The following is a 6,860-nucleotide window of genomic DNA, read 5'->3' on the forward strand; positions in this document are numbered from 1 at the left end:
TTTTTAAAAAAAGAAAAACAATTAATGAACCATGCACACTTTATTTTTACTTTTATGAGATACTTAAGTAACTCTTTTCAGATTGAGTATTCCTTATTAAAAAAAAGCTTTCATTTCATAAGCTAAATCAAGATCATCTTTATTGCGAATTGAAAAGACCCCACATTTTTTGTGTTAAAAATTCCGGAAGTAGAGAAAGGGGCCTTACATTATTAGTGTTAGAAACTCCGGAAGAAGACAAAGAGAACCCATATTATTTGTATTAAAAACTCCGAAAGCAAGCAAAGAACCACATTATTTGTGTTAAAATCTTCAGAAACAAACAGAGACCCTATAATATTTTTGCTAAAAACTCTGAAAGCAAGTAACGTTATTTGTGTTAGAACCTTCAAAAGCAGACATAAATCCCACATTATTTGTGCTTAAAACTCCGGAAGTAGACAAAGAGACGTCACGTTATTTGTGTTAAAATTTTCAAAAAAGACAAAAAGTGAAATACTCTTATTAGTCTTAAAAGGCCATTATATAAATTGATTTTGTAATTCTTTTAGTCACAATAATCTCGTGCTATAATAAATGCAACAACCTCTTTTTCTAATGATGCATAATATTATATAAAGAAGTAAATAGGAGTAGTTGTTTAACTAAAACAAATACTTTTGAGTTATTTTTTGAAAACACTAGAACCCACCCCTACTCCCAAAACCATAAACTATCCACTTTTGAATGTTCAAAGGTTTTTGTGTACTCTTTATAAATTGAATACCAGAACAAAAACTCCATTTCTCTGATCAATCAGCAATGGAGGTATGTTCCTATCACGATTAATAATTTTTTCTATTTCTACTTTTCTTTCTTTCGATTTTCGATCCCCGTTGTTGATTTTAAAGCTTACATACTCCTTTGACTTTATTTACCAGGATGGATCATCTTCTGAACAAGTTTCAAACCAGAAAGGTAAATCCATCATGATTGAAAGCACTGGAAGCGTACAAATCGACAATGCTAAATATTGGCCACTTTCTGGAAAACCCTATGTTGATATGATTCTCACTAAGAGCGCTGTCAAGCCCATTTACAGTTTGGTAACTCTCATTTTCTCCTTCATCTTTCTATATAAAGAACCCTCTTTGTTAGTATTTATGGTATGAAATTGCCTTTGTTAGAAAGCTTTTTATACCAATGTTGGACTTTCGTGGTGGATCCAGATTTAATGGGACTATGGATATTGAATGGAGAAATGGTTTTTTATCCCTTTACAAACTTCCTTTAGTTAGATTTTCACTTTTATGCATATGAAATTTTTTATTCTTTTGAAAAGGTATTTTTCTGTATTCAAATTGTAGAGATCTCATTTCCTCAATATTGAATACCAGGTGGAAATCCACAAAAACATATTTTTTTGCAATGGTGAATTCGAGATTAGATGTCCTGGATTCCATGCTTAATATTTATGTTTAGATATATAAATATACACCAATCCATATGTAATGGAACTCTATTCGCTTTTCTGATTGATACATAAAATAATAGAACTAGAAAATCCTCTATTTACTATTCATTGTAAACTTTTTGTTGACAAAAGAATAAAGATCATTTTTATTCCAAGGTGGAGAGTTTTATTTTCCCTGTCGACCTATTTTCAGAATAAAATTAAAATAATACATACACATAATGTTTGAATTGGATGCTTTGTGTTCTTTTGGACTCGTGGCTTTTATATTTCTGAGTCTCGTTGAATGTTTGACAGTATATACCCAAGAAAATGAACAAAGAGCTACCTTCTGCTGGAGCCCCTGTAGTCATTACTTGTGGTCGAAAGAAGTGGGATCTATTTTATGGTGGAGCCAATTATACTTATAAATTTAGCACTAGATAGAGAAAAGTTGTGGATGATAACAAACTAAAGGAGAGAGATTGACTTGTGTTTGAACTGTCAGAGTGTAGCACTAGCAAAATCGAATTCAGAGTTCAGATTCTCAGAGGCGATTTCCTAGCTGAATTGATTCCTGAAAATTTGGAGGGTAATAATTGATTAAAAATATTATCAATTCTAGAAGTAGTTTCAATTTCCAGAGAAAAAAAACTCTATCAATTCCAGTACTTTCAATTTCCATTTTTTTTAATCAATTCCAGTAGTTTCATTCTGATGTAATGCCTAATTTTATCATCATTGCTTTTTTGCTTTCTGTGGTTTAATAATATTGATATTATTTATAAAAATGTGTATTACATTATTAGGCATACATGTGCAATGCACGTACAGAGATTATAATTAATTAAATGCATAGACATAAAGATATTTCATGCTATTAATTTTGCTCGTTCTATTTTTTAAAAACTTGCAAAATCTAAAGTTTCTATTTTACAACAACTAAACAAGAGAAAATTCAAACTTCAAATTTTAAGAAAGATATGCATCTAGATTTGAGTGACAATGCCTATTCAAGTACCTATGCAAAAAAATGATACACTCACTATAATCCGGTGTGAATATATGCTTATATGTGTCATCACAATGTAGACATTGCATCATATCTTCATTTATAGCTTAAAATATTGTCACACAAGACTTGTTTCTGCTCGTCTTCGATAATCCATGTAGAGTTTAATTTGATAAAAATTAATAGAGTTAACGATTGATAGCAATTTAAGAGAGAGATGAAAAAGGGGTTGGTATTATAGATTTCTAAAAGGTAATTAGGTGATTATGGATGCGGTGGGGCTCAGGTTTTAAATAAAAAAGGAAAATAAAGGGAAAAATTTAAAACTATGATCGATTGAGTATCTTGGAATGTTAGCTCATTGGCCAAAAATAATAATTGAAAATTGAATTCTTAAAATGTTTGACAGTTTGATCGATTTGGATAATCAGTTTTAACTTGATGAGACACTATCAGGTTAGACTAGTGCAGACCATTGATAGTCTAACTCAATCCACGTGGATCCCTTATAAGCTATCCTTTGTTTGTATCACGTGCATTCGCCTTAGTGGGATTCGACACAGGTGTTGAACCCGTTAGAAAGCCTTCAGAATAAGTTAATTAAACGATAAATTGTTTACAATTAAATCACAAATTGTATGATTCTAGCCTTTTTGCCTTAAGATAGCCAAAATAAATCAAAATTTTCAAAAAATTTCAAACACTTCTACAAAATCATCACGAACTACACACATTTTATTCTCACCTTGGTGATATAGTTAAGCAGCTCTCCTCGAATTTGGTGATCTTTTTTGGAAAAAAATTGTCCTTGATCAAAAATCTCATTTTTTAATAAACTCGTTATTCAAAAATTATATCTCACCCCCAAACCAACCATCAAAAAAAAAGAAGAAATTTTTAATTCTTAATTTAAAATCAAAAACTAAAAAAGAGGAGCAAAACAAGTGTGATTGCCTGTTATATTTTATTTTTTAAGAAAAAACTTCATGAAACCACGCACACTTGATTTTTAGTTTGATGAAATATTTAAGTACCACTTTTTTGGATTCAATATTTCTTATTCAAAAAAAAAGTTTTATTTCAGAAGCAAGATAATTGTTTTTGCGAATTGGGCAGACCCAACATTTTCTGTGTTAAAAATTTCAAAAGCAAACAAAGAGACCCACGTTTTCAGTGTTAAAAATTTCGAAAGCAGATAAAGAGAGCCCATATTATTTGTTTTAGAAATTCCAAAAGCAAGCAAAGAATCACGTTATTTGTGTTTAAAACTTGAGAAGCAGACAGGAACCTCACAATAGTTGTGTTAGAAACTACGAAAGTAGACAAAGAGAAGCCACATTATTGTGTTAAACACTTCGGGAAGCAGATAGAAACCCCACGTTATTTGAGCTAAAAACTCTGAAAGTAGACAAAGAGACCCCTTATTGTTTGTGTTTAAAATTTCAAAAGCAGACACAGAAAGAATTACTTTTACTAGTCTTAAAAATTCGTTATGTAATTTAATTTTGTAATTCCTTAAGCCTGAACAATATCAAGCTGGTATTAATATAGTTACCTTAGTTGGACTCGACACAGGAGTCGAGTCCATCTAGAAAGCCTTTAGAGTAAGATAGTTAAACAAAAAAAAAAAAATTATTTCATTGATTTTACAATATATAATTTTTTACGATCAATTCTCAAATTGTATGATTCTAGCCTTTTTGCAATAAGATGGCCAAAATAAATTTAGTTTTTCAAAAGTTCAAACAATTTTATAAGATCTTCACAAATTATGCACATTTTATTCTCATCTTGATGAGATAATTGAGAACTCTCCTCGAATTTGGTGATCCTTATTATAAAATTTTTTATCCTTATTCAATAATTTGATATTTTAATTCTTTATTCAAAATATCTCTGCCACCCCCACCCCACCCCCACTCTCCTTAAGCTTTTCCTCCTTAATCTATTGAGCATGAGTGATAAAATGGGAGATATCCATCTCCTTGATTAGCATCGCAATTCTACACTCTTTCACCACTGTCTCAGAAAAGCCGAAGACAAACTTACTCATGCGGTGTAACACCCCCTAAATTTTTTTTCCCTAAGATTCGGACCCTTCTTGTATTCTTGTAGGGTCAGACTCAAGTATTGTGAAGTATATGCACGAATTAAGATGAGTCCCTGAGAAATTGGAAAGTGTTAGAGGTGATGTGGAGTCACAAAGGACCCCTAGGACAAGCTAAGTCCAAAAGATTCGTCGTGGCTAAGTTTTAGGATGAGTTCGTATAAGGGGTCTACTTCTAATGACCCTATCTTTTGAAATATAACGATCTGGGTGGCCCACAACCTACTAGATTAGAGGTCATCGAGTCTTCTTTCCAACGCCGCCAAGAATGTAATTTTTGGAATTCGGAGTCAAAATATATGACGATCCTAAGACGGACGGGTACTACAGGAATTTCAGGCCTGGGGACAACTGCTGGAAACTTGGGCTTGGCGCCGCAATGGCGCGACGCGCCACTATCGCGGCAGGAACAAGCCTCAGTAGATTGGTCCCTGGCGCGGTAGGCCACTAGAAGATGTGCAGGGTTTTTAAGCCTATTTTCCAGAACCCAAAAAATATGGGCTTGGCGCTGTAAGGGCGCGACGCGCCACTATCGCGCCACAAAATAGCCTCAGTAGTTTGGTCCTTGGCGCAACGCGCCACTATCAGATGTGCAGGTTTTAAGCCTAAATTTGGCTTGGCGTTGTAAGGGCGTGATTCGCCACTATCGCGCCAAGGGTGTTTTAGCCATTTTTCCAAATTTTCGAAGAAAGGGCAATTTGGGTATTTCCCCAAATTATATATACACAGCCTTGGGACATTTTTGGGACCATTTTCAATCCCTCTCTCTCTCTCTGTAAAAGCCCTAACATTTCCCTCTCTTCTTCTTCTTCTCCAAATCATTCTTCAACAATAAGCGCCTTCAAGAGCTTCAAGATTTCAAGTTTTCCATTGAAGACCCAACAACAAGGTTCTTCAAAATCTACTCTAAGGTATGTAAGGCTATTTAAAGCATGGGTTGAGTCCACCCATGTTTTCTACATCTTCTTTGAGATTATTGTCCATAAGAATGAAGTTTATTGATGGAGTTAGGTACAAATAGATCCCTTTCATCTATTACCCTAATTTCTATTATGTGGACATTGTGGAGTCGAGAAAGTGATATGCTTCATATTGTTAGGAGTTGATTGATATGAGAGGTCAAACTTATTGTCATCTATTAATTTGATTCTTGTTATGTTAATATTGTTGAGTCAAGAAATTTCTAAAAAAGAGTCTTCATGTGAGTATGCGTTGATAGAGATGGGTTGTTAAACATACTTTATTGATTTTCTTAACCATGTTGATTTCGATAAAGATGTTGATTTTCTCGATATGTTATTCATCTTGAATTGTTGGTTTAAAACCTTGGAGTTGTGATTTGTTCCAAAGATGTGTTGAATGAATAGAGAAATGACGGGATATGTTTGTATGTTGCTATAAATGTACATTTAAATTACTCTTGAAAGATGTAATTGGGATTGATCGGATAGCATGATTTGGGAGAGATTTGATTGTGACAGAGTTGATGAGTTGACAAGGTTGTAAATGAGACTTGTTGATATGATTTAATTGAGTTGATTGGATGGAGTTTTATGAGCATTGAGTCTTGGAAGGAGTATCGAGCGCCGAGTGGGTAAGAGTATAGTCCATACTCGAACCCCATGAACTACGCCTCCAATGTAGGAGGGGATTGAACCGTTAAAGTCGGATGCTTCACATGGGATCGAACCGTTAAAGTCGGATGTTTCCTATTTTTATTATCCTGAAATAATAGGACTTGACTGATCGATGGGATCCATGATTGGTTGATTCATTCATGCCTTGGCAAAGTATGAACGGACGCAGCAACAACGTCGGTTTGTTGTACTGTCACTGGCTCATAAGTAATGGTTGTCGGATAAGAGAAACTCCCATATAGGTCTTGATAGTACTCTGAGTCAGATTGAGTTGAATTGTATGTGATTGGTCCCGTCTAAATCATATTCGTATTTAGACTTAGGACACTTGATTGAGTTGTTATTTCTCTTAAGTTGAGATTCCGAGTTGATTTGATTCGGTTCTTTCTGACGTTGTTTTATTCGGCCATTTTACATACTCGTACATTCCATGTACTGAAGCCATTTGGCCTGTATCATTCATGATGCAGAGATAGGTACTAGAGATCATCAATCGACGCACCGTTGAAGATCCACACGCTCCCAGTTAGTTGGTGAGTCCTCCTAGTTTCCGGAGGATGTTGAGTTTCCTGTATAGTTTTATGTTGTTTCCTTTATTTTTGATTGTTGGTAGCCATGGGCTTGTCATCGGCATCTCCCAAATTGTTGATAGAGGCTTCATAGACTAGAGTG

The sequence above is a fragment of the Solanum dulcamara genome, chromosome 5 (assembly GCF_947179165.1).
Source record: "Solanum dulcamara chromosome 5, daSolDulc1.2, whole genome shotgun sequence".
In the NCBI taxonomy this organism is placed as follows: Eukaryota; Viridiplantae; Streptophyta; class Magnoliopsida; order Solanales; family Solanaceae; genus Solanum; species Solanum dulcamara.